The sequence below is a fragment of the Eucalyptus grandis genome, chromosome 4, assembly GCF_016545825.1.
Source record: "Eucalyptus grandis isolate ANBG69807.140 chromosome 4, ASM1654582v1, whole genome shotgun sequence".
Lineage (NCBI taxonomy): Eukaryota > Viridiplantae > Streptophyta > Magnoliopsida > Myrtales > Myrtaceae > Eucalyptus > Eucalyptus grandis.
Window position 1 is genome coordinate 11,017,611 of NC_052615.1, and position 27,045 is coordinate 11,044,655.

At 39.9% G+C, this 27,045-nt stretch overlaps 1 long non-coding RNA gene across 1 annotated transcript; it reads left to right on the forward strand.

The window, feature by feature from the left end:
• Positions 1-25,155: 25,155 nt before the first annotated feature.
• Positions 25,156-26,292, forward strand: LOC120292708. Its single transcript, XR_005550312.1, has 3 exons — positions 25,156-25,229; positions 25,343-25,395; positions 25,985-26,292. It is a non-coding gene; the product is annotated as an uncharacterized LOC120292708 (long non-coding RNA).
• The last annotated feature ends 753 nt before the right edge of the window (positions 26,293-27,045 follow it).

The window sequence follows — 27,045 nt, forward strand, 5'->3', positions numbered from 1 at the left end:
AGACCTTACCTGGTATGTTATCTTCACAAGCTTTGCACCTGATTCTGCTTTCGAGTTTCATGTGGAAGACCAGTGAATGCTGATGGTTAAAATTGTAAAAAACGTAGTCCTTCTTGCCCTCCAGGTCTTGCGAACATGTTAAAGCCGAGAGAGAGAGAGAGAGAGAGAGAGAGAGGGTGGTCATGTGGTCATGGAGAGACAGGTGTTGCATCTCTGGGGGAGATTCGGTGCAGCTTTTGTGGAGAAAGAATATGCATGCATAGCATCCATAAACCTCCCCCAAGATTGCTTGCTCGCAGGCTTTGCATTTGATTGTAATTTTCATCCCTTTATGATGTGATGTGAGCGGATGCTCATGAGCATTTGTTGGATGGCCACATTCTGAGAATCCTCATTGGGAGGACAAGCAATATTGGGTCGTGCAGTAAGAATTGATGGATCCGACTGGCAAGAGAAGGTTTTCATATATAAATGCAAAATATTGATTGAAATATATATATAGACTGGTGAGGTCACATATTTCCTCGTGACCAAATTTGTTAGGAATATGGACGAGCCTTGATAAGCCATTCCCTCTTGGGTCCGTCCATCGATCACGTTTTACTTCTACCATATTAGACTTAGTGGTCCAGACAATGAGTGACCAAGTTTGTTAGGAAATAAAATGATAGCGCAGCTTCAAGATGAGTATTTATAGATACCTTTTAGTGATTTTAGAGTGCTCAAAATGAGCAATTTCTCTAGAACAGATCAGAGAAAGCATATAACCTTGGAGCATAATCATATGTCATAATTTGAAGAACTAAACAGAAATATGGGATGTGATTTGAGGACTGAACCGATGATTTAGATGCGGATGGTAATAAATTATTTTCTCTGGACTCTGAAGGTTAGACATTTTGTATGAGATCTGCAGGATCGCAGTTATCATAAAGCAAATCAAATTATGTTCGCAAAAAACTTGGTACCATCATCTCCAATGAAAGGAAAATGTGTGATAAATGTTGTTGGCCACGGATACTGGAAAGATCAATAGATGATTTATCTTCAGTGAAAGCATGTGTCACAGACGACAGTATCTTTCTCTTCTTGGTTGACCATTCTTCCTTCTCGGACAATTGTTTCTATCTACTTTATCAATTATGTATGCTACCCTTTAATACATAGGAACTTCTCATCAGTTGCAGGGTTTGGTTGCCCAAAATTGACTTGGCTTCACCAAAACTCCTCTTCTCTGGAAGCCTGGCTGGCAAGGCGTCCCACTGGCAGTAGGGTGCTCAACCTGGCCTCGCTTTTGGTACATGCTATCTGTCCTTTCTGCATTACATAGTCAAGGGTGAGTTCCATGTGTCAGTTTGTGGATCGCGGTCTCACACACAAGTCCCTAGAGATTCCTGTGGGAGGTCCGAATTATATCTATTTTAATTTTCATGTGGGTTCTTTCATCATTTGATTTGACCTTGGAAGTTGATTTTCTTCTTATTTATTTACAAGCTTAAATGCTTATTGTGAAAACAATTCCCAGGAGAGTATCATGATACTAAGTCAAATAATGAAGCTAAGTAGGTGATCAACTGGATAACTTAAGATGGCAGGACTGTCAAATGCTTCTGCTAATTTGGTGGCACACACTTAAAATTGTTACCTTCAATGAAAGGTCAAATGTTATTGAAAGACCAAAAATACTTCGACAATTATTGCGATGAGAAGAATGGGGAGATGTTTCATTGTTTGTTTCAAGGTTACCTAAGATCCTACTAGACCAAAAGATTTGGAAGTTTTTTCTTTACTGAAGAGAGAAAGAGGGACATTCATGAAAAATGGCACTTTTACTAGTATTTTCAGATACCAGCACTTATTATCACATTGCCACATGTCAAACGTTGTCATATGGTCGTTACCAGTTGCCAAAATGAAGTCAAAATTGTTCTTGAGGTTAAAGCTTCTGAATTCTTTGAAAATATCGTTAGCGTTACAGTTTTGCTTTTCTTTTCCTGGCGAATCTCTTGGTCACTTTCTGTTTGGCCAGTGGATCTATATGTGTTATTTTACAGACTCTTTGCTGTTCTGCAATGGTTTTTCCTATTTATCCATATGAACTAGGATAAATAGATGCCTTGGATTCGGGAGCACTGCTGCAGTATCAGAGCTTTCTTCTATTGTCATAGAGTTAGCAGAATCAAAATGAGCAATGTCAGTTTTTTCATCTGTGTTATGTATGCACAGGTAATGCTTACTAACTATTCTGATGATAACAATTTTTGAGTATGTCCTTGCAGAATGACACGGTGCTTACATCATATAGTCAGCATTTTACCTCCAAGAAGTGACAACTAGATCCTTGTCGTGGCAAATGCATCAACTTGCTTCAGCAAATAAGATTTATAAAGACAAACTTCTTCTGTGGTATATCCTGCACGTATCTGGAAGCTCTTGGATCTGAATAATGCAATGACTATGTTGTCTCCCTGGCTAAATTGGTTTTTGGGCAGGAGCATGAATTGTTGCTTCAGTCGGAGATTCGAGTTGCCAGGGCCAACGTGAGAAAAGAACGCTTGATTTCTTTTGTGGGAGGCTTTGGTTCAATATGACTGAATTTTGGTAGACTGCAGATGTTAGAACCGAACTTTTCCCATCTTCTTGTGCTAGAAAAGAATTTACAGTTCATTAGTGCAAAGCTAGACAGGTAGTCTGCAAAAGCTCGAGGCTAGTCTGCACAAACTACACAAACCTGATATTCTTTCTCAAGGAATTAATAAGACCAGCAAGCTTCCTAACAAGTTTATTCATAGTCAAATTATGCATCCCAATGTTAATACTCCTATTCATAACACAGAGCACACAAGTCTTACACTCAAAAATATGATATTTATCTGCTTTTGCTGCAGAAGATAACAATATCAGATGTCAAGTGTTGGCACTGATTCCAATTGACTAGGGTAAGAGCGTTAGTTGAAACGTCAAACAAAAAGGTGGTCTCCTGCCTCCCTAATTCTTTCCTTCTGGATAAGAGCCTCCCCAACTCTTTAACTTCATGCACTTCGCTTGCAGCTTTTTGAGACCAGCATTGCAAGTGTTTTTCTGAGTACCTCCAATTGTGTGCTCACTGTGTCCACTTTTGCCTGCAGAAATGCATCTAGTTCAGCAAAATCGAGGCTTCAAGTACTTCCATTACTTTTAAAAAAAATTTGGTATTGCCATATTTTCTGTTGATTATAACTTATTCTGGAGATTGAGTCTGTATATGATATAACAAATGAAAAAAGAACAGGGCTATTGTTGGTGTTTTTGCGGAAGCGTGTGTGTGTGCAAGTGTGTATGTGTGAAATATGGGCTACAAAGGCAAGGGTGTATGGATTAAAAAACAGAACTTTTATTATGAAAGTAAGTATTACAAAGGAAGGAGTGGTTTTGGTTTTTCAGCCAACTAAAACAGACACCACACCTCTATTTATAGGCGTGAGCACCGCCTCTTCTTCACCGACATTGAGTACAAGAAATATAAAAATTTCAGCTTGCTTCTTCGTCCATGCGGCTTCTCCCGATTCTTCTGGTCTCTCCTCCATTTTTCTGCATTTTTCTATTCTCTCCAACTCTCAGCCACTTTTGTTGACTTTTCTTTGGCCTATTTGCTGTCCACGTGTTCTGCTGCCCACGTACCAGAAATTTCTTCAGCCTTTGAGAGTCTTTGAAGCTTGATGCTGCCGATTTTGCTCCTTCTCCATTAAGCATGAGTGTTCTAGAGTTTTCACAAAATGGATCATATTTTAACACTCCTCCTTGATCCATTTTTGTGATACTCCAAGCATGCTTCTCAATGTCTCAAATTTTGCTGTTGGTAGTGCTTTAGTGAATATGTCCGCAATTTGATCTTCAGTCTTACAATACTTTAGCTCGATCTCTCCTTTACTTTGCACTTCACGGATGAAGTGATATTTTATATCAATATGTTTCGTTCTTCCATGAAAGACTGGATTTTTTGATATTGCTATTGCGGACTTGTTGTCACAAAATATTGGCGTTGATTCCATTTGTGGTTCTCCAATGTCTTCTAAAATTCTTCGAAGCCATATTGCATGACTAGTAGTTGTAGCAGCTGCGATGTATTCAGCTTCTGCAGTAGACTGTGCCACTGAGTCTTGTTTTTTAGATATCCATGAAAATATTCCAGAACCTAATGTGAATGCAGAACCAGTGGTGCTCCTCCTATCATCAGATGATCCAGCCCAATCGCTATCAGTGTAGCCGATGAGCTTAGCATTTGCACTTGGGCGATACCAAATGCCATAATCTGTAGTTCCTCGTAAATATCTTAGAATTCTCTTGGCTGCTCCAAAATGAATTTGGCTTGGACTCTGCATAAATCGTGATAGTAAACTTGTCGCATACATAATATCTGGCCGTGTAGCAGTAAGATATAGTAGACTCCCAATTAAGCTTCTATAGAGGAGGCATCGGCTTTTTCAGCTCCATCATTTTTCAATAATTTCTCATTCATCACAAGTGGTGTTGCCACTATTTTGCAATTACTCATTTTGAATTTTTCAAGGAGCTTTTCTGCATATTTCTTTTGTGAGATAAAAATTCCTTTATCTTGATTAACTTCAATACCGAGGAAATAGTTCATCAAGCCCAAGTCCGTCATTTCAAATGTCTTCATCATTTCTTCTTTAAATTCTCGGATCATTGTCTCATTGTTTCCTGTATATATGAGATCATCTACATATAGAGAGACAATGAGAGTGTCGGACTTACCTTGGGTCTTGATGTAGAGTGTCGGCTCACTCATACTCCTCCTGAATCCTTGTTTGATGAAGTATTCATCGATTCTACTATACCATGCACGTGGTGCTTGTTTTAACCCATATAGGGCCTTCTTAAGCTTTAAGACTTTTTCTTCATTGCCTTTGACAATAAAGCCTTCTGGTTGAGCTACATATATTTCTTCTTGAAGGTATCCATTTAGAAATGCTGATTTTACATCTAGTTGATAAATCTTCCAATCTTTTGTGCCGCTAAGGCTATAAGTGCTCGAATAGTATCAAGGCGAGCGACGGAGCAAAAGTTTCAGTATAGTCGATACCTGGTTGTTGCAAGTATCCTTTCGCCACAAGCCTTGCTTTATGCTTCTGGATTGATCCATCCGCATTGAGCTTCGTCTTGTAGACCCACTTGACGCCAATGATCTCTTTGTCTTCGGGTCGATCGACAAGCTCCCAAGTTTCATTTTTCTCGATCATCTTGATCTCTTCCTCCATAGCTTTTATCCAAACTTCTTCTTTGGATGCTTGTTCATAGTTTTCAGGTTCTAAAATAGCAAAGTTGCATGTGTCGTAAATTCTTCTAAGGGCTTTTACCCTTAGTAATCGGAGACTCGAGTAGACTCTTCTTGTGTTGCTCTTGGAGAGCTTGGTGGAGTTATATCGTGAGTGGTAGAATCCGGTACTACTCCTTCTTCTTGTGACATTGTCTCCTCTTGAGCAGGTGGTATGTCTGGCAAGGTTATGTACTTCTTCTCAATCTTCTCGCTTTCCCAATTCCAGGCAGCATTCTCGTCGAACTCGACATCTCGACTAATTATTAGCTTTTTAGTTCTTAGGTTGTAAATTCGATAGCCTTTTGATTGGTCACTATATCCAAGGAATATTCCTTTTTCTGTCTTTTCATCTAGTTTACTCCTTTTTGAGCAGGGATGTGGACGTAGCAAATGCATCCAAACACTTTAAGATGCTTTGCTGAAGGCTTTCGTCCACTCCATGCTTCGACTGGAGTTTTATTTTGTACAGCTTTCGTTGGACACCTGTTTAGTAGGTATACAGCAGTATAAACTGCTTCTGCCCAGAAAGTGTTGGGAAGGCCTTTCTCTTTTAGCATAGACCTTGCCATCTCCATGACGGTTCTATTTTTTCTTTCAGCTACTCCATTTTGTTCTGGGGCGTAGCCAACAGTTAGTTGATGATGGACTCCTTCATCTTCACAAAATTTATTAAACTCCTTTGAATTGTATTCTGTGCCTCTGTCACTTCTTAGGACTTTGATTCTTTGGCCACTTTGATTCTCGACGTGGTTCTTGAATTTTCTAAAGATAGAGAAAACCTCAGATTTTTCTCGAAGAAAATATACCCACGTCATTCTTGTGTAATCGTCAATGAATAGGATGAAATATTTATTTTGACTAGGTGTAGGTGTCCTCATCGGACCGCACACGTCCGTGTGGACAAGTTCTAATGGCTTCTTAGCTTTCCATGCACCTCCAGATGGGAAGGACTGTCTCTGTTGTTTTCCAAGAAGACAGCCTTCACAAACATCTAAGATTTCTGTGATGGCTGGAAAATCTCTCATCATATTTTTCTGATGGAGAATTTTTAGCCCAGCAAAATTGAAGTGGCCAAATCTTCGATGCCATAGCCATGAATCATCAAGTTGAGCTTTCATGGCTATATCTTTGACCAATTTCCATTGAATAGGAAAATTGTTATTTTTCATCTTAACAGAGGCAATGATATTTTTATATTTATCATAGATAATGCAGGTATCTCTATTAAAATATAGAGAATACCCACTTTGTATCATTTGGCCCACACTTAAGAGATTTTGTGCAAGACGAGGGACTAGATATACATTGTGTATATATTTTGGGCCTTTATTCGTTTCCACGGCGATGGTGCCTTTTCCTTTGACATCTACTAATGCACCATTGCCCAACTTTACTTGAGATTTCACCGACTTATCGATATCGGTGAATATAGTTTAGATCCCCTGTCATGTGATTGCTACACCCACTATCGATGTACCATATTTCGCTTTTATTGTCATTTGCCGCTTGGCCTGCGTAGAATGTATTCTCTTCACTTTCTTTTTTTTCTACATAGTTTGCTCGATTATTTGTTTTCGAGCGACAATCTTTTCTACGTGGCCATATCTTTTACAAAAGCGGCATTGTTTTTATTTTTAAACCAACAATCCTTCTCCAAATGATTTGTTTTCTTGCAAATGCCACAAGGTGGATAATTTTCTTTTTTTATAATTTCTCCTCCTCTTTTGTTTTTCCATGAGCTCCTTCCATCATTTTTAGTTTGATGAGACCGTATATTTACTTTGGACTGAAAGGCACTTTCAACCGAATCTTCATCTTGTGCCATTAGTCTTTTCTCAAATGCTTCTAGAGAGCCAATTAATTCACTTATTGAGAGGGTCGTCAAGTCTTTAGTTCCTTCTATAGTTGTAACTATGGAGTTGTATTTTTTGGTAAGTGACACCAATATTTTCTCAACAACCCTTTGATCAGTTATCCCATCTCCATAGGCTCTCATTTGATTAACGAGTTCCTTTAATTTTCCACAATATTCTTGTACGGTCTCATAATTTTTCATTTTAGAATTCTCAAAATCTCTTCTTAGTGTTTGAAGACGAATAGTGCGTACCTTTTCCGATCCTTGAAATTCTTCTCGTAGTATATCCCAAGCCTCTTTTGCAGTCCTTGCTCCAATTATTCTCGGAAATACGGTTTCCGAGAGTGCTTGTTGGATAAAATATAGCGCCCTTGCATCCTTTTGTAGTTGATCCTTCGAAACACTTGCACCTTCTGGCGGAGCCTCGTGACCTTTTTCCACGATGTCCCATAAGTCTTGGGCCATCAAGAATGTAGTCATTTTTATGCTCCAAAAGTCATAGTTGTTCCCATCAAAAATGGGAATGGGAAATGAGGACGAGGTAGAGTTGGCCATGGTTTAGTTAGTGGGTATTTGGAAATAGTAGTTTTAGGAGTGGATGGGTAGGACAAACGCCCGACACCAACCAAAGACGTGGCTCTGATACCACTGTTGGTGTTTTTGCGGAAGCGTGTGTGTGTGCAAGTGTGTATGTGTGAAATATGGGCTACAAAGGCAAGGGTGTATGGATTAAAAAAACAGAACTTTTATTATGAAAGTAAGTATTACAAAGGAAGGAGTGGTTTTGGTTTTTTCAGCCAACTAAAACAGACACCACACCTCTATTTATAGGCGTGAGCACCGCCTCTTCTTCACCGACATTGAGTACAAGAAATATAAAAAATTTCAGCTTGCTTCTTCGTCCATGCGGCTTCTCCCGATTCTTCTGGTCTCTCCTCCATTTTTCTGCATTTTTCTATTCTCTCCAACTCTCAGCCACTTTTGTTGACTTTTCTTTGGCCTATTTGCTGTCCACGTGTTCTGCTGCCCACGTACCAGAAATTTCTTCAGCCTTTGAGAGTCTTTGAAGCTTGATGCTGCCGATTTTGCTCCTTCTCCATTAAGCATGAGTGTTCTAGAGTTTTCACAAAATGGATCATATTTTAACAGCTATTCACCACATCATATGGCAGTATCTTGAGGCCGTTTGTTGGCTAAAATCAATTCAGTGAGAGAGCATTTCTGTGATGAAAGCATACCATGGATAAGACGCATTTGATGTGTAATCAATGGGCAAGGGCATTCATCACAGACGGAAGCACCCAGTTTCAGGTCCGTTTCTCTCAAAGGTTACAATAGTACTCATTGGCATCGTCTTCAATGAACATAGCGTAGAGTGTGAGTTGATGGAGGTGATGGCAAAATTTATTGTTGCTGTTAACTGTGGAAGGCAATCATGGTTGACATAAAGATTGCACTACACAAGAACATGAAAGTCGAAAGTGCAAAATTTACCTGACACTGCATAGGAAGCATGGGTCGGTAGATCTAATATAACAAAGAGTATATGCTCAAGGAGCTGATGTTTCGAAGTGGGCCTTCCAAAAGTGCATGGAATGTTGAAGTCGAAGTCGCATTCTGCGTAGTGAAAGATGGCGTCAATGCTCGTCAGGACATGTGTCAGTGAGCCTTCCTTCCTGATACGGGAAGAAGTGGATGTGCCAGGGTGAACGGGGTGTTGCATAACTGAGGGCAATTCGGCACATGATTTACGGAGCACAAAAGAGCAGCTCTGCTCCAGGCAGGCATGGGCTAAACCTTTGGCATATTCATCAGGAGCCTTGCTCGCACGATCCTTCATACGACCCAGTTCCAGCAGCAGCGGATGATCGTGAATTGGAGAAAGGAGGCAATCTAGACAAGCGTAGACCTCACCTAGTATGCTTTATTCACAAGCTTTGCGCTCGATTCTGGTTTCAAGCTTCACGTGGAAGGAACCCAGTAGATGCTGATGGGTGAAATGGTTAAAAAAACTGAGCCTTTCTCGCTCTTCAGATCTTGTGAACATAGAGTTATAGCCATGCAGTCCACGTCAAGGCTGAAATTGCATTCGCTGCAGGGGGAAACCAGATGGAAGGCATACATTGGAGGTCTACCGATTGATCGAAAGCAAGAGAGAGGGTGATCATGCAGAGACGGGCGTTGCATCTCTGGGGGAAGATTCGGCACAGCTCTCTTCGAGAAAGAATATACACATGTAGCATCGATAGACCTCCTCACAGGCTTCGCATTTGATTCTACCTTTCATCCCGAGATGATAGGATGTGAGCGGATGCTAATGAGCAAAATGTTGGATGGTCACATTCTCAGAATACTCATCAGGTTTAGAGTTGTGACTAGGCAGACAGAAGCAATATCGGGCCGTGCAGTAAGGCTCGACCATTTGTACGGCAAAAAGGAAGCCTGCTCACACGCATGGGAACTACGACAATCCTCCTCATCTTCCGCCTCCTAGGTTTTCAATCAGGGACAGCATGTGAAACGGGTGTTCTTGGGCGGACAGCGTAGACTCGTGAAAGAAGATTCGACACGTTTTACAGCAGTAGGGATGCGCTGCCGATTGCAGACCAGCACGCGAGACATTCCAAGAACCTTCCACTCAGGTTCGGGAAATTCAATGCATGATCACCAAGGCAAATTAGGAAATAAAGAGGCATTGTCAACTAAGTAATACCGACCGACACGCAATACGACACAACACGATACGCCAACATGTCATTCTTATAAATAAATAAATAAATAAGTGAAAAATTTCAACACATTGAAACACATTGTATATTAAATTTATATTTTTATACATACATAATAATTTATCATTTTATGATTATTTCAATCAAATTAATTTGATTTAAATTCAGAAATAAATAAATAATAATAAAAGTTTAGAATGAATTTTTATTCTACTATTTATTAATATCATTTATTGTTTCAATTCAATCAATTCAACTTTATTCCAATAATTCATAAAACTTGGAGAGAGAAAAAAAAAAAAAAGCAATTCACATTTTGGACTTGCGTCTCGGATGAGAAAAAAATTGGGAGGTGAATTGTGTATCACGGGAAGTAAGAGTAGAAAAGAATAGAAGAGTGGTTTTTTTCTTTTGCCATTTAGTATCTTTAATATTGTTTTTCTTTTTCACATATATAAACACTTTGACTCATCATTTATTGAAAATTTTTAAAATTGACATCACGTGTCAGAAACTCTTGAGTGTTAGGAAAGTTGATTAGGTGTTGGATTTTCCGACACATATTGACCGAGTATCGGAGAGTATCCAAGAGTTTCGGAGAATGTCAGACACTCCGACACGACACGAAGGCTCCCGAAAAGTGTCAGTGGTTCATAGGTTGTAAATGAAGTTGTAGTTGTTGAGTGATATCAACACGAAGCAAATGGGGTGAAATGAATCGTACCCCACTCCCCTATATTATTTGCTGTTGTATTTCAGTGTTAATTTGTACATTTTTTTTTATGCTTTAACGCAATAGTTAATAAAACTAAAGTGGCCCATGAAAAGTTTCACATCATTTTTCATTTAGTAGTCAGCTGCGACTCACCTTATATGTAAAAGTAATGTTTACAGTTGCTATTATATACAATCCATACAAATGGTATGTGTCGCAACCTAACCTCGGGTGCATTACTTAGGATTTGGCTAATTGACTACTAAGCCTAAACTTAGCTCGGGCTCTCCCAAGCCCATACCAATTCGCGACTTGGGTTCAAGTTTTTAGCATGCAAAAAGATTATTAGCTAGGAGTCGCCACTAATCAGTTTATAGTAGGTCGACTAGATACCTAAATAAAATAATTAAAGAATTATTTTACTCCTACGAATCAGAGACTTTGGGTATGGAGACTTAATTACACTAAATGTCTCTAATACCCTTCCGATACCATTCTTTTTATTTTCAAAAACATCTTTGCAGGCAGTTTGGATTGGTTTTAGCCTAAATCACTATCATACAATGAGGTGATCACATAAATGTTCAACCATTATTAAACACTCAATGAATCAAATAAATTGCATCAAAAGAATTAAATAAACAAAGTAAGCAATTATTTTTTTGGGTTTTTCTCTTATCTTGGAATTAGAACATTACTATATAACGTGCACTCAAACTTCATGACCTAACTCTACTAACAAGCAACTTCTAACTAAATGAACCTAACATGTAGACTATTTGACATGCACCTAATATTATTTTGTATTTTTTTTATTAAAATTCTTAATAAAAAAACCTATTAAACTATCTAAAATGACTAATTTTCTTATCTATTTTAGGGATTAATCTGATTTAAACCCTATCCTATCTTAGAAAATTATTTTTTTAAATGAGATTATTAAAATGTGTAAACATTATCTAAGACCCTATCTATAATTAAAAAGAAAATGTTATCTAGATCCAATCATAATCTATTCCAAAATTATCTAAATGTTCAATCCTATTCAAGCTAGATAATGAAGTCCTACATATAGCCTAACATATAATCTAATAAAAGAAATCAAACTTAATTTATGAGACCCCTCCCCAATACACCATTTGACTTTTTTTTTGGGTATTTTTCGAGATAACAATTTTCAAATAAACATTATATCTAAACCATTCAAGATATTCATCAAATGAATGATTAAAATAAAAAATAATCCGTGAGACCACGGATTATTTTTTATTTTACTTATAAACATCACAACATATAAGAAAGTTCAAAATAATTAAAAATTTGATCCGAAATCTTACTGATCAAATTAATAATTATAATGATTTAAGAGTCAAAATACTATCAAAGTGCCAAAAAAATCAATATAATTAAACAAATGATCCGACATCTTACGAATCAAATTAGTAATTATAGTGATTTTTGGGCAATACCCTATGGATAATGCCAAAATGTTCATAAAATCAACATTAACATCTAATGTTCCAATTTAAACAATAATAATGAAACTTGATCAAAAAAAAGAAAAATTACCTTGACTGGATTTTTTATTCTCTAAACGGTACCGGCGCCTAGGATTCGCGAACGACGATTTGCGCTGGGGTTGGGCTGTGGCGTGCGGACCAGCTGCGGGCCGGTGTCGGGTCGTTGAGCTCAAGACAGCGGGGGGCCGTAGCTGGTGGTGGTGGTATGGCACCGGAAATTTATTAGAAACCTGCAAAAAAAAAAAGGACGGTAGAGCTAGAACACCGCTGTAGGCGCTGCTGGAGCAGGGCAGCAAGTGGGGCTGCCGTGGCTGGTTGGCGGAGGTGCGGCGACCAGCGAGGGACGGGCAGGAAGCGGCCAGAGACGGTGGCGCGGGCGTCAGGCGGAGACGGTGGCGCGGGTTGCTGGCGTCGCTCGAAGGAGGAAGGCGGCGGGCGCGCTGCTGCGGCGTCGGCGCTCAGAAGGCAGGCGTCGACGGGCGGGCGGAGTAGCGCTTGCGGCTATGGAGTTGCAGACGTCGCTCGTGGCGGGCGGAGTGGCGCGGCGACGGCGCTCCGGCGATGGATGTAGGGCGGCAGCAGGCAGCAGAGGCACGAAGGTGCGGCGACGGGCGGGCGAGCTGGTTGCTACAGCGTCGGGCGGAGGCTCGGTGGGCGGAAGTGCAACGACGGGCTGCTGTGGGCGCCGGGGGGAGGCGCGCGACGTCGGCGACGCGGGTTCGCCGGAAGGAGGGAGGCAGCAGCGGCGGGGATCAGGGCGACGGGCAGCAGCGAAGACTCCCTGAACAAGAAGACCTCCAACCTCTCACGTCTACACTCCCTCTCTCTCCGTACTCTGCTGCTGACTTCTTTCTTTTCTCTGCACTTTGTCAGAGGAGAAAAGAAAGGCTTCCCTTTTTTTGACTTCTTTAATGGACGAGAGAAAGGTCTTTCTCTCTTCTTCTTCTTTTTTTTTTTTTTCTTTTTTAACGAATTCTTTCACTATTGTTCCCCCTTTTTTCACGAATTGTCGCCCCTCTTCTATAGTAGTTTCGAGCACCCCTTTCTTGGCAATTTTCGAGCTTCTTTTTTTGGTAGCCTTAATTCACGGTCTGCTAATTGCGCGTGATTTCGCGGCCAGCTTGATCTTTCCTTGAACGCCTTGATTCCTTCATTTTTATCAAATTTCTTGTTTTCTTATTCACCTAATTTCTTAACTCTTAATCTTTAATCGGGAATTTGCTTCCACATATACTAAGATTCGAATATTTGCCAAAGCAAGGTTGGCTAATAAGAATTTCCACCTTCCCTTCATAATCAATCAAATTGATCCTCCCTTATTTTTTCTTTTATTTGCTCTAATGACAAAAATATATATATATACTATGCAATTTTTATTCTATTTATTTAGAGTCGTCAAAATTTAAGTATCAACAATATGAGCCAAATCTACTTTTTTTCTAGTTATCAATTTATCCAAAAATGTGCATGTTCCACAGTAATCTTGAATTCCATATAATCGGAAGAGAGTTATGTACAATACAATGGTCAGTAAGTTATGTCAATAAGGTTCGCCATAGTAGTAGTTACCATTAAACTCGTAATGTTTATTATCTTTGAATAAAACTCGATTTCATTTTCAAAAATCAAATAATTGCCTACATTTTTTACCCTTGAAAACAAAATATAGATTGAAGTTGTTACAAACCTAGTTCACCATACAACCTACGACTTCAGCCAGTTAAGTTGAATTTAGTTCCACAAGTCAAAAGTTGGCATTTGTATAAACTATGAAGGCTAAGACCCAGGAGAACATTTCTGCGAAGAACCAAAAAAACAAGGAGGTACTCTTCCAAGGAATTGTAAGTAAACATGTTCAAATGATAGAATGAACTACGTTTGGAGAAAGGAAAACCAAAGCCATGTAGAGCTCATATCAAAAGGTTCTTGGAAGCCGTTCTATTTTAAACTTACTAGAGGCTATAATAGTCAGATTGTGAACCACTATAATTGTTTTTGCTACTACTGTCATCAGTAGCAAAAAAGCCATGGAAAGATCAGGAGGTAAATTACATACTTCAAAAACCAACTAACTCAAAACAAGTAAATTGCAACGAATATTGAAACTCCCGGATCAAATTATTTCCTCCGACTTATCATTCATGAGGAAATGAAAGGCAAGAGGAGAATTAGAAATGCTATGTGGCCATAGAAAAACTAATCACAAAATAACAGGTTAACAAGGAACATGCAAGAGCAATTTAGCAGAAGTGTTATAGTACTTTCAGCTAGTTTCGGGAAATGAAACACATTTAGAGAACGTGAAGCATCCCGGAACATCTCCTTCTCTCTTGTTGTCTGCGCGGCATAATTTGAACAATCATTATTTACAGCTTAATTACGAAAATTACTCCAATTAGATAGATTAAAGTTGCTGCTACCAAATGGAATTAATCAATCCTGTCGAGGGTGGGAAAACCCCCTTTGTTTCTGTTGGGAATGTCTGATCCCCGAAATACCGGATTCGACACTAAATCGAACCCCTAAATCAATGCGGAAGACGAAGCCCGGGAAAACACGTATCACCGATCGTAAAGCACACCACGGATTCGAGCGTACCTTGTTAGCCACAGATTAAGCATCGACGCCGACAAGAGGAAGAGAAACTTGGTCTGTTCGATCCGGTGAAGCAAAATCGCCTTGGCGCCTCACTTTTGCTTTTGGAGAAAACGACGAGAGAGGAGGAGAGGAGGAAGCGTACGTACGTCTTTTCCCTATTAAAACAAAACGGTACCTTTTTCCTTTTTCTCCTCCCTTTTATACCTCTCTCCTTCCACGGGCCTTATTCCCGTGGGCCAGCTCTCGGCCCAACTTGGGCGGACGGGCCTTAAGCCCAATTCTTATAAAGCCTTCATCTCCCACTCGCACATGGTGGGCCGAACAAGATTCTCTTTACCTCTTTTTTCAACATTCATACCGGTGAATAATCCGTGCGACCAGCATACTTTGAGAGCTCGTTGCTATACATCTGTTAGGAATATATAGCAGCTCATTAATGGGCGTCACACTCCGAGTAGATTTAGTATGCAGTACCCTAGATCGATCGATCACATTTATATCTCTCTTGATCTCTTTTAAACAATGATATATATTGTATTCACAATTATAATTATCACAAAGACAATCATAATTGGTCGACCAGTAAATACAAAAACTACAATGTGATTCTCCAAAATCGATCTTCCTCTTTCCTTCAAACTTTCAATTTCAGTCCAGCTTGCTTTTCTAGAAATGCCCCATTAGATCGAATTATCTCATGACCATTGGCAACACCCTAAGATAGCAAACACTAAATAGAAATCTTGAGAATAAGTAAGAGTCCTGAGGGGATTAAAATTTGAGGAACTCTTTTCCTTAAGAGTCTCACACGTCATAAAAGTTGAGATTAAACTTTTTGCCACTCTTATTGGTCGTCTCATGCATACGTAGTATGAAATACGTATTACGGTATTAACTCATTTCCCATGGAGCGTATGTCTGCACTTTTCAATACCGTATAGATGATAGTTCAGACATACCCAATGTCTAACTTGAGTTCACGTATCTACTCATTCACTAAATTCATCGGAACTCACATCGGCATCATAGACGAGATAAAGTAAAATATGTGGGGTATTTTACTCTCGGACATAGTAAGTATTATGTCCTCATCTTAACACCCAGTTAAGGCGACATACGTGTTTTAAGCTTGAGCTCTCGATTATCACCTAGATAATAAGCTTAAAAACAGTCTCATCTCTATTTATCACACAGTAAATAGAGGCGACTACCCGTGTGAGTGGGCTAATCTCATATCTGTCCGACATACTTTCCTAACTTAAAGTAATGCACTGAGCATTAAGATGCATAAAGATCATACAAAGATTCATAGGCATTAATGATGAAAACACAAATTCATCAAATTGTGAACACTTAGGGAAATTACAATATTTAGTATATCAGTCTCTACGCAGTCCTAGAGATTTCACATGACCACAAAGCACATCTCTAGGTATTGGCTTTGTTATAGGATCTGCAACCATTCTATGCGTAGTATGTATTCTAAGTTCACATCCTTTCGTGCAACCATATCCTTGACAAAATTATACTTGGTATCTATATGTTTGGTCTTGCCATGATATTTGGATCTTTAGTGTACACTTTTGCTGCTTGATTATCATAGTTAACTAATAACAAATCTGCAGCACTTCCAATAACACCTAAATGATCCAATAATCTCTTAAGCCAAACATCTTCTTATCTCTGCTGATAATGCCACGAACTCGGTTTCCATCGTGGACAAGGCTATACACTTTTGTTTCTTACTGCTCCAACATATGGTGCCATTATTCGGTAAGAGAACAAACCCAGATGTAGATTTCCTTTCATCTAAATCTCCTTCTCAATCAGCATCATAATAGCTTTAGAGCCGCAGATCCTTTCCTCAATGACTCAGCATATAATCAGCAGTTCCCTTTAGATACCTCAGTATTCTCTTAACGGCTTATCAATGTGCTTGACCTAGATTGGATTAGTAACTACTCACCATTCCAACTACATAACATATGTCAGGTCTTGTACACATCATAGCATACATCAAGCTCCCAACAGCACTAGCATAAGGAACGTGTTTCATTTGTTCCTTCTCTTGTGGAGTCCTTGGACACAGTCTATGGCTCAATCCTTCACCTTTTGCAATAGGAGTGTTTATGGGTTTACAATCCCATATCATTCATCTCAAAGTTGGAAGACAACCAACTTTTGACAGTATGAATAAATTCCATATTACTTCCGGTAATTAGTATATCATCAACATATAATGATATGATCACAAATTGATCCTTGGATATTTTGATATATATACAATGATCATCATCTATCATTGTAAGGTCATATGCTATTATGGCATTATGAAATCGTATATACCATTGTCTTGACGACTGCTTAAGGCCATATATCGACCCCCAAAGTCGACATACATTTTCTTCTTAGCCTTTTACTATGAAACCAACAGGTTGTTCCATATTTATTTCTTCCTCTAATTCTCTATTGAGGAAAGTAGTCTTTACATCCATTTGATGTAACTCAAGATCCATACCAAACACTATTGCCAGAATTATGCGAATCAAGGTAAATCTCACTACAGGAGAGAATGTTTCTACATAATCAATTCCTTCCTGTTGATTATACCCCTTCGCCACAAGGCGAGCCTTATGCCTTTCTATCGAGTCATCAGCCTTTCGCTTTATTTTGAGAACCCACTTGTTCCCAATAGCTCTGCGTCCCTTTTGGAAGATCAACCAGTTCCCAGACTTGGTTTGACTTCATTGACTCCATCTCCTCTTTCATTGCATTGATCCATTTTTCCTTACTAGGGCAATTCAGAGCCTCATTAATATTTCTTGGCTCATCCTCATCTTGTGGAGCAACCATAAAAGTTTCCCCTTCAATGCCAAAACGTCGACGGGGAATACTTTGGCGACTTGTTCGCCTAATGGGAGATTGTACACTTTGCACATCATTTCCCATTATGCTCCCACTTGGATTAGGTAATGATGTCGTCTCATCAAGTGGTTGCAATTGAGAATGAGTTGAATTCAATTCATCACTTCTCATATTACTCCCACTTGGATGAACTCCACTAATAATATTATCCTAATCCAAGGTCTCAAATAGGAAGTAATCTTTCCCTATTTTGCCCTTCTTAGGAAATTCATCCACTAAGAATGTGACATCATGTGATTCAAATTCAGTTATTCTCTCATTTTCCTGCTCACCTACGAACACATACCCTTTTGAGTGTTCGGAGTATCTCATTAAAATACTCTTATTTCCTTTAGGACTCAATTTCCCAAACTTGTGAGAGAACTCATGAGTATAGACAGCATAACCCCATGGCTTAAGTAAACTTAAGTCTGGTTTTCTACCTATCCATAACTCATATGGAGTGGAACTAACTGATTTGGAAGGCACCCGGTTAAGTATTTAGGCAGCAGTTAACAACGCATCACTCCAAAAAGTGATATGTAAGTTAGCATACGCCATCATGGACCTAACCATTTCCAGTAGGGTTCTGTTTCTTCTCTCTGCAACACCATTTTGTTGAGGGGTATATGGAACAGACAACTATCTTTCTATTCCTTTTTCATCACATAATTTTCTGAACTTATCAGATAAATATTCTCAACATCGATCGGATCTAAATACCTTTATTTTCTTGTCTAATTGATTTTCTGTTAGGTTCATAAACCTTCTTAAACAACTTATGCTTCAGATTCATGAGAAATCAAATAGACACATCCGAATCGAGTATAATCATCTATTAAAAGTGATGAAGTAAACAGTCCCATGCCTTTCTCTCACATTCATTGAACCACAAACGTCATAATGGATTAAATGCAGAGGAACGTTAGCTCTTTTACCTTTTCCAAATGGTTTCCTTGTCGTTTTCCCTTCTAGGCAATGCTTACATATGGACAAATCGACTTATTCAATATTGCCCAACAAGCCATCTTTGGCTAGTCTATTCATATGTTGTTGGCCAATATGACCAAGTCTAGCATGCCACACATTCACGTCATTGTCACATGAAGTAAAAGACGTGAAACAAGGGAATAACATATGACATCACCTCAGTCAACATTCAGTACAATAAAACCATCTAGAAAGTGACCACAACCATAGTAGTTTGTATCCAAATACAAATCTACACCGTTATTACGGAAGTTCACACTAAAACCAAGCTTAACCAACATCAAAACAGACAATTAAATTTCGACGAATCTCAGAGCATTTAGAACATCATGTAGGAACAAGTTGCGTCCACCACACATGTTCAGTTGGCAGGTGCCAATCCTTTTAACTTCAGCTCTGGAGTTGTTTTCCACATAGATCCACTCAGTTCCAGTTGGTATTCGTCGGAATTCCACGAAGGATCCTTTATCCTTCGCTACATCGTCTGTTGCTCCTGAATCTACAGTCCACAAAGGATTGGATTCAGCCAATAATTCAGAACTTGACGCATAATCAAAGTTCTCAAATGTACAAGAGGTGTTTACCTTCTTTGGCTCACGACAGTCGTGAGCATAGTGACCCTTCTTGTCACGGTTGTAACATTTCACCCTTGACATTTTCTTCACTTGAGGACGTTTTCCTCTCTTGTGTTGGTTAACTCTTGATCTTTTGCAATAAGGACTTGATCCTTTGCATTCCCACATATTGAACGAATCAATACGCTTGCGCTTAGAGCTCAAAACCCTTTATGAGCTAGAACCAGCATTGCAAATATCTATTCTCAGCTCACATGCCGTTAAGCGGTCCTCTACCAGCTCAAGGTGGCGCACAGCATTCTCAAGATCTTCCATAACATGGTCAAGAGCTTCTAGTGCTTCTTGCTTTTCCAGCACATATTGAATCTTCATATTCAATATTTCACAATTGTAGCCGTTCATATCAGCAATTACATTCTTAGTTACTGAACCATCGTTCTGAACACATCAGACATACATGCACGAATAATTAATGCCTATTATTTATGCATTCCTATTTACATAGACCCATCATATTAATGAATAATTTCAAGTAAGGTTTCAGAATCAAAAGGTCACTATGTTTCCAATCATCCTCCAAAATCTAACTTAAAACTATCATCAATATAATTGTCTTATGCAAAATCAATTCTATGAAGCTACAAAAACTTCTAAAACTACCCACAGACTAATTACCCACAGCAACCAGCAATAACAGAAAGCAATATATAATAGAACATCCAATAAAAACAATAATGCTTTCAATTAACACAATTAGGTTGTAATCATTACATAATATGTCCACAAATCACACTTAACATATATCATCCAATACAACTAACACCAAGTCAAAGACACGAATGGGAAAGATCCTCTTTTGTTCAATTTCTTGATCTTTTCCCTTGAAACAATACAATAATATTCATTTACAAAATCCATCACAATTTTCTTATAGGAAGCAGCTCCGTTGACATCCCATATGCGATTCAACACATCTTGCCATTCGGGTGGAAGAGTGTTTATGAAAAAATCGCACCATCTCTCGATGTGACATAGGACGACCATTCCATATGACCTGTTGAATTTTCCTGTTGACTTCAAGGACATGATCAATTAAGTCACCTCTCTCCCATCGATGATTAGTCGCTCGCCTATCAACTTAGACACTGACCTATCCTTTTGTTCACCCAGAATCGCGCGAATAGGTGTGCGCAACCTCGGGGAGGCATTGTTCCTGCAACAAATGCAGAACAAATAAGGGATCACATTATAATCCACATAGACTTAATTGAAAAAGAAACACATTTTTTTTTTCTTTTTTCGGGTCAACGGTCAAAGTCAACGGTCAACGGTGGTCAACAGTCAACGGTGGTCAACGTTCGTCGGTTGCCGGACGTCGGACCGGTCAGACCGGTCAGACCGGTCGGGCGGCCGAGCCAGTCGGGCTTGGTGGGCCGGCTCGCGCGAACCGACGGCACGTGCCGCGCGCGTGCGCGGGATGACGTCACGCGAGGCGTCATCCAGCACGTGCCGCGCGCGTGCCGGGTCTCGCGCGGGTCGGGTCGCAGGTCGGGTCGCCGGCCGGTGACCGTCCGGCAAACCGTCGCCGTGCTGACGTCATCGATGACATCACCCTAGCGGTTATTGACCGTTGGGTAGACGTCGGCACGCGTCGGTCCGCGGACCGGCGCGTGCGGCTCGCCGGCGGCGGTGCGCACGCGCGGTTCGCCGACCGGCGCGTGTGCCGCATGTGCCGGGCGACGCAACGCTTCCGAGTGCGTCACGCCCACGCACGGCCGGCCGCGCGTGTGGGCGCGTGCGGTGTCGTCCGGCGGCGCAGACGTACCTCCGAGACTCATCCCGACGTCGCCTTTCTCCCCATCTTTTCAGAAAACAGTTTCGACATACGAAAGCTCAGTAAAAAAGGCCGAAGAACGCTCGGGTGTCGGGATTTTTGTCCCGATCCGTACGGCCGAAAGTTTCTTCGCGAAAACTCAATCAAAGAACATGAAACAAGATCGGGAAAACATGAAAGCGGGCTCTGATACCAATGTTGGGAATGACTGATCCCCGAAATACCGGATTCGACACTAAATCGAACCCCTAAATCAATGTGGAAGACGAAGCCCGGGAAAACACGTATCACCGATCGTAAAGCACACCACGGATTCGAGCGTACCTTGTTAGCCACAGATTAAGCACCGACGCCGATAGAGGAAGAGAAACTTGGTCCTGTTCGATCCGGTGAAGCAAAATCGCCTTGGCGCCTCACTGTTTGCTTTTTGGAGAAAACGACAGAGAGGAGGAGAGGAGGAAGCGTACGTACGTCTTTTTCCCTATTAAAACAAAACGGTACCTTTTTCCTTTTTCTCCTCCCTTTTATACCTCTCTCCTTCCACGGGCCTTATTCCCGTGGGCCAGGCTTTCTCGGCCCAACTTGGGCGGACGGGCCTTAAGCCCAATTCTTATAAAGCCTTCAGTTTCCTCTCTCTTTTTCTCGGTTTCTCCAAACTCTGCTTTCCTTCTTTCTTTTCTCTTTTTTCCTTCTTGGCCGGGCTCTCTATTCTTTCTTTCTACTCCTGTAATTTCCCGGCAATGAAGAAAGAAAGGGTTAAAACGAGACACTCGAGCTTGGGCTTAGGCTTGGGTTTAATGTTTTACCCTTATTTATTATTTTTTGCAAGCCCGTTTCTTGCAACTTTATTCATGAAGATAAATCTTTTAGGTTATTATATATTGATGGATCGTATTGGATTGAGGATAAGATCACCCGAAATTAAAGTTGGGCATATGAAAAATGTCAGAAAAATCCTAAATCTATTATATTAGTGTCAATTTGACTTAGTGTTAATTCAACCATTTCAACTAATTTTAATAGGAAATTACTGACATGGACATTGACTATTCTACGTGGCACGCCAGATCCTAACATGGATATAATGATAATTCAATATTTTTATTTGTTATTATTTTTTTCTATTTTTTTCTTTGTTCTTCCTTGGCCATTGCTAGGCGGGCTAGCCTCACTTGGTGAGGATCGTTGTCGCCCACCACAGGCAAGACCCAGCCAAGTGAGAGTGATCCCAAGCGAGGCCACCTTGGCCTAAGCGAGTGGAGCCCTCGCCCGTCCCTAAGCGAGGCCTTGCAAGGGTTAGCCTCGCCTAGGCCAGATTTGGTGTGGCCAGCTCGCTCTACCATTTGCCTATGATCGGAAAAAAAAAGAAAAAGAAAATTTTAAAAAAGTAAAAATAAAAAATAAATTATTATTAAAAAATTTCCACAGTCGTCCACATCAATATTCAGTTAAAATTAATTGGAATGAATAAACTGAAACAATTATAAAGTTTATAATTAAATTAGCATAAATTTGATAGGCTTATGGTTTTTTTTTTTTTTTTTTGGACACTTTTCTCCCTTGTTATTATGACCAAATAAAAAATAAGTCGTACAGTTCAACACTTTCGTCCACTCCATGGCGTGGTGAGGGAGTGAGGTTAATGACTTCATTTGCTATTTGTGTTTTTGGGTTAATACCTTGAAAAACCCCAAATTAATACACTTGTAACAAATTTACCATGAACTATTTAACCCTAAACTTGTATACATTTGACAAATTTACCCAAAACTGGTACATTTGTGATAAATTTACCATCTGTTAGTTTTAATTAAATTTTACTGTCAAATTATTAAGTTAAATGACACGTGATAGTTAACTAATATATCAATTTGAAATTTTACGTTCCGTTTGTCACAATTTACAATTTTTGTGATCTTTTTGTGATATTAATCCAATTTAACGGATGATATATTTATTACAAATTTACCAGTTTGGAGGATTTTTTTGCGATTGAATAAATTAGTTTGGGGATAAAATTGTCATAAATGTACTAGTTTAGGGTTTTTACCAATTTGGGGTTATAGTCTGCAGGGGTAAATTTATCGCAGATATACTAGTTTGAAGTTTTTTGGGTATTTTTTTTTTTTTTGGTAAAAGTTTTTTGGGTATTAATCCTTGTTTTTTTCATGGAAAGTGGCACAAGACATCAGTTTTCTTTTTTTTTTTTTTTAGTTGGGGGGCGGTGGGGGTCGACATCAATTTGATTCCTCTTTCTTTTGGATGCTTTCGGATTCAATCTGATTAAGACTCATACTTTTCATTATGGGTGACGCATCATCTAATGTAATCGAATTGATGTCAAAAAAGGTGTATAAAATGACAGTCCCCGTCTTTTTCACCTCATCACGCCTTACGCCATGGATCTTTTGTCGGTCGTCTCAATCCTGGTTAACATCATCCAAGTGGATTATCAGGGAAGTCCATTTCACCCTTGGAAACCCCCCCTTGCCACCCGCGTTGCCATTTGCAACGTCCTCCTGCATTTCTCTTTGGGGCGTCTTGCTAATTGGGCACCACCGCCCTGCGGCCCTGCTCTTTCTTGTGATGGAGCAGTGCGCCTCCTTTTCCACTTCACCGGTTTGACATCCGTGTTTTCGCTTGCGTGGTTGCTGCTCCACGACTCATTCCACTCCGTCCTCTGGTTCGCACTGTTCCTGTTGCTTTCCGGTGAATCTGTTGCACGGCCCCATTAAAAAACTTTGTCTGTGGTTTATCTGCGAACGCTTACTCATGATTATCCGTGCGGGGGGCTCCCGTGTATGGCACGGTGGAAGAGCACAGCCACATTTGCCACGCCCGGTCGTGGATCTGCGTTTCATGCTGGAAGTCTGAGCGCCGTAGTTGTTCGACTGACTGCTCCCTGCTTGGAAGAAGTAATTTTAATTGTATAACCACTTTAAATAAAATGATTAGTACTTTAGGAAGCTAAGCCAGTTTCGTGTAAGAGGCGCTTGGGGCTTTCTTCTCTTTATCTGAAGACATAGCCATGAGGAATCCCCAAGCCTTCGGCGTCAAAGGAGAGCAGGGAACAAGTAAAAACCACCTACATATCTTTCCTGTTCCTAGACATGAATGGGGATGCACCTTGTAGTGACTAGAAATTGGGATCTGTTGTTATCGAAGAGACTGAAGATGACCTCAACAATTATTATGACGAGTAGAATAATCGTTTCTAGCAGCCATATAAGGGGTAGTAATTGTTCTTGAGGTCAAAGCTCCTGACCTCTTTGAAAACATCGTTAGTGTTGCAGATTTCCTTCTTTTTTCTTGTGAATTTCTCTGTAGCTTTCTGTTTGGCCAGTGGGTGGATATGTGTCGTTTTACATTCTTTGCTGGTGTACTATGTTCTTCATGGGATAAATTGATGCCTTGGTGACGCCAGCACAGCTACAATTTCAAAAGCTTTGATCTAACACTAACATCATTGAGTGATCCAAATCAAAATGAAAGATGTCAGCTTTTTCCATCTCTCTTGCATATACACCATTACTGCTTACTAGCTATTCCGATGATAATATAGTTGTAGTTTGTCATTGCAGAATGTGGGAGTCGTTACATCATGTAGTCTTCATTTTACCTCTGAGAGGCAACAGCTAGATCTTTGCTGTGGCAAATGCGTTAACTTGCAATCAAAGACTATGTTGTCTCTCTGGCTGATTAACACTCAAGCTGCCGAGGCCAAGGTAAGAAAAGAATGCTGAAATGTTGATTTTTTTCTGTAGGCTTTAGTTCGAGATTACTGAATTTTAGCAGACTGTAGATGTTAGAACCGAACTTTTCCCATCTTTACGTGCTGAAGAATTTACAGTTCATGTATGCAAAGCTAGATAGATAGTATGCAGATGCTCGAGACAATTCTGTACAAACTACACTAATCTGATTCATATTTGTGGAAATAATTAGACCAGCTAGCTTCCTGACAAGTTGATTCATAATCAAATTAGGCATCCCCAATGTTAATACTTTGATAATTGACAGAGGACAAAAGCCTTGCACTTCAAAAATATGATATTTGTCTATTTTTACTGCAGAGAACAGCAATCTTGGATGTCGACTGTAGCAGTGAGTCCAATTGACTTGCATAAAAACATAAAAGTTGAAACATCAAACGGAAGGGTGTTCTCCTGACTCCCGAATTCTTTTCGTCTTGGTAAGGGCATCCCCAACTCTGCAACTAAATGCACTGCGCTTGCGGCTTTCCGAGACCATCATTACACGTCTTTTCTTGAGCACCTCCAATTATGTGCCCACTTTTTCCTGCAGAATTTCGACTTTTTCATCTAGTTCAGGCTGTTCAGCAATAGCAGGGTCTTCAGGTACTTGCACTATTCTAGCAACTTGTATTAAACACTGTTTGCTATTAGCGCATTTTCTGCTGATTATTACTTATTGTGTAGATGAGTCTATATATATATATGATGTTAAAAAGGAGCATGGCTATTCACCACATCACATGGCAGCATCTTGCATCCAGTTTTGGCTAAAGGCTGTTTAGCAAGAGAGCACTACTGTGATACAAGCGCACCATGGTAAAATGCATTTTATATGAGTAATCAATGGGCAAGGGCATTCATCAGTCATAAGCACCCAGATTTGTGTCCCTTATAATATTACAAAGGGCACAATAATACTGCTCACTGGTATTATCTTCAATGAACAAAGCATAAAGTGTGAGTTGATGGAATTTAATGGCAGTCTTTTACTGTAATGGAAGGCAATCTGTGATGATTAAGATTGCATTGCACACAACTGCAAAAGCCGAAGCTGCACAATTTACCACAGACACTTCATAGTAGCACGGTTAGGTAGATTTAAAATAAGAAAGAGTTTATGCTTGCAGAGGTGATGTTTCGAAGTGGGCCTTTTAAAAGTGCATGGAGTGTTGAAGTCGTCACTTCCGTGCAGTGAAAGACAGAGCATCCATGCTCTTCACGACATATGTCAACAGTGCTCCTGATACGAGAAGAAAAAGGATGTGCAGGGTGAGCAGGTCGTTGCATCTGAGGGCAATTCCGCACATAATTTATGGAGCAGAGAAGAGCATCTCTGCTCTGCATGGCAATAGGCTAAACATTTGACACATTCAACACAAGCCTTGCACGCACCATCCTTCATATGGCAGTTCCAGCGGCAGAGAATGATAGTGCAGTGGAGAAAGAAGAGGCAATCAAGACAACCATAGACCTCACCTATATGTTCCGTTCACAAGCTTCACGCCCAATTTTGCAGTCAAGCTGTGTGTGGAATACCAGTGGATGGTGATGGTCGAAATGGTAAAAATCCAAGTCCTTTGTACCTCCAGAAGGACAACTAGCTATTCTGATGATATATTGTTTGAGTTTGTCATTGCAGAATGACAGATTGGTTACATCATGTAGTCAGCACTTTACCTTTGAGAGGTGAGAACTAGATCTTTGTTCTGGCGAATGCATCAACTTGCTTCAGCAAATAAGATTTATAAAGAGAGCAACTTCTTTTGTGGTGTATCCTGTTTGTATCCAGAAGCTCTTGGAACTGAATAATGCAATCTAAGACTATGTTGTCTCACTGGTTGATTGGTTTTCGTCCAGGAGCTAGAATTGTTGCTTCAGTCAGAGATTCAAGTTGCCAGGGCCAAGGTGAGAAAAGAGCGCTGAAATATAGATTTCTTTTTTGGGAGGCTTTAGTCCAATATAACCGAATTTTGGTATACTGCAGATGTTAGAATGGAACAATTCCCATCTTCATGTGCTGGAAAAGAATTTACAGTTCATGAATGCAAAGCCATATCGATAGTATGCAAAAGCTTGAGTCTAGTCTGTACAAACTACACCTGTCTGATATTCATTTTTTGAGGAAATAATAAGACCGGCAAGCTTCCTGACGAGTTGATTCATAATCAACTTATTCATCCCAATTTTAGTGCATTAATTCATAACATGAAGCAAACAAGTCTCACACTCAAAAATATGATATTTTTCTGCTTT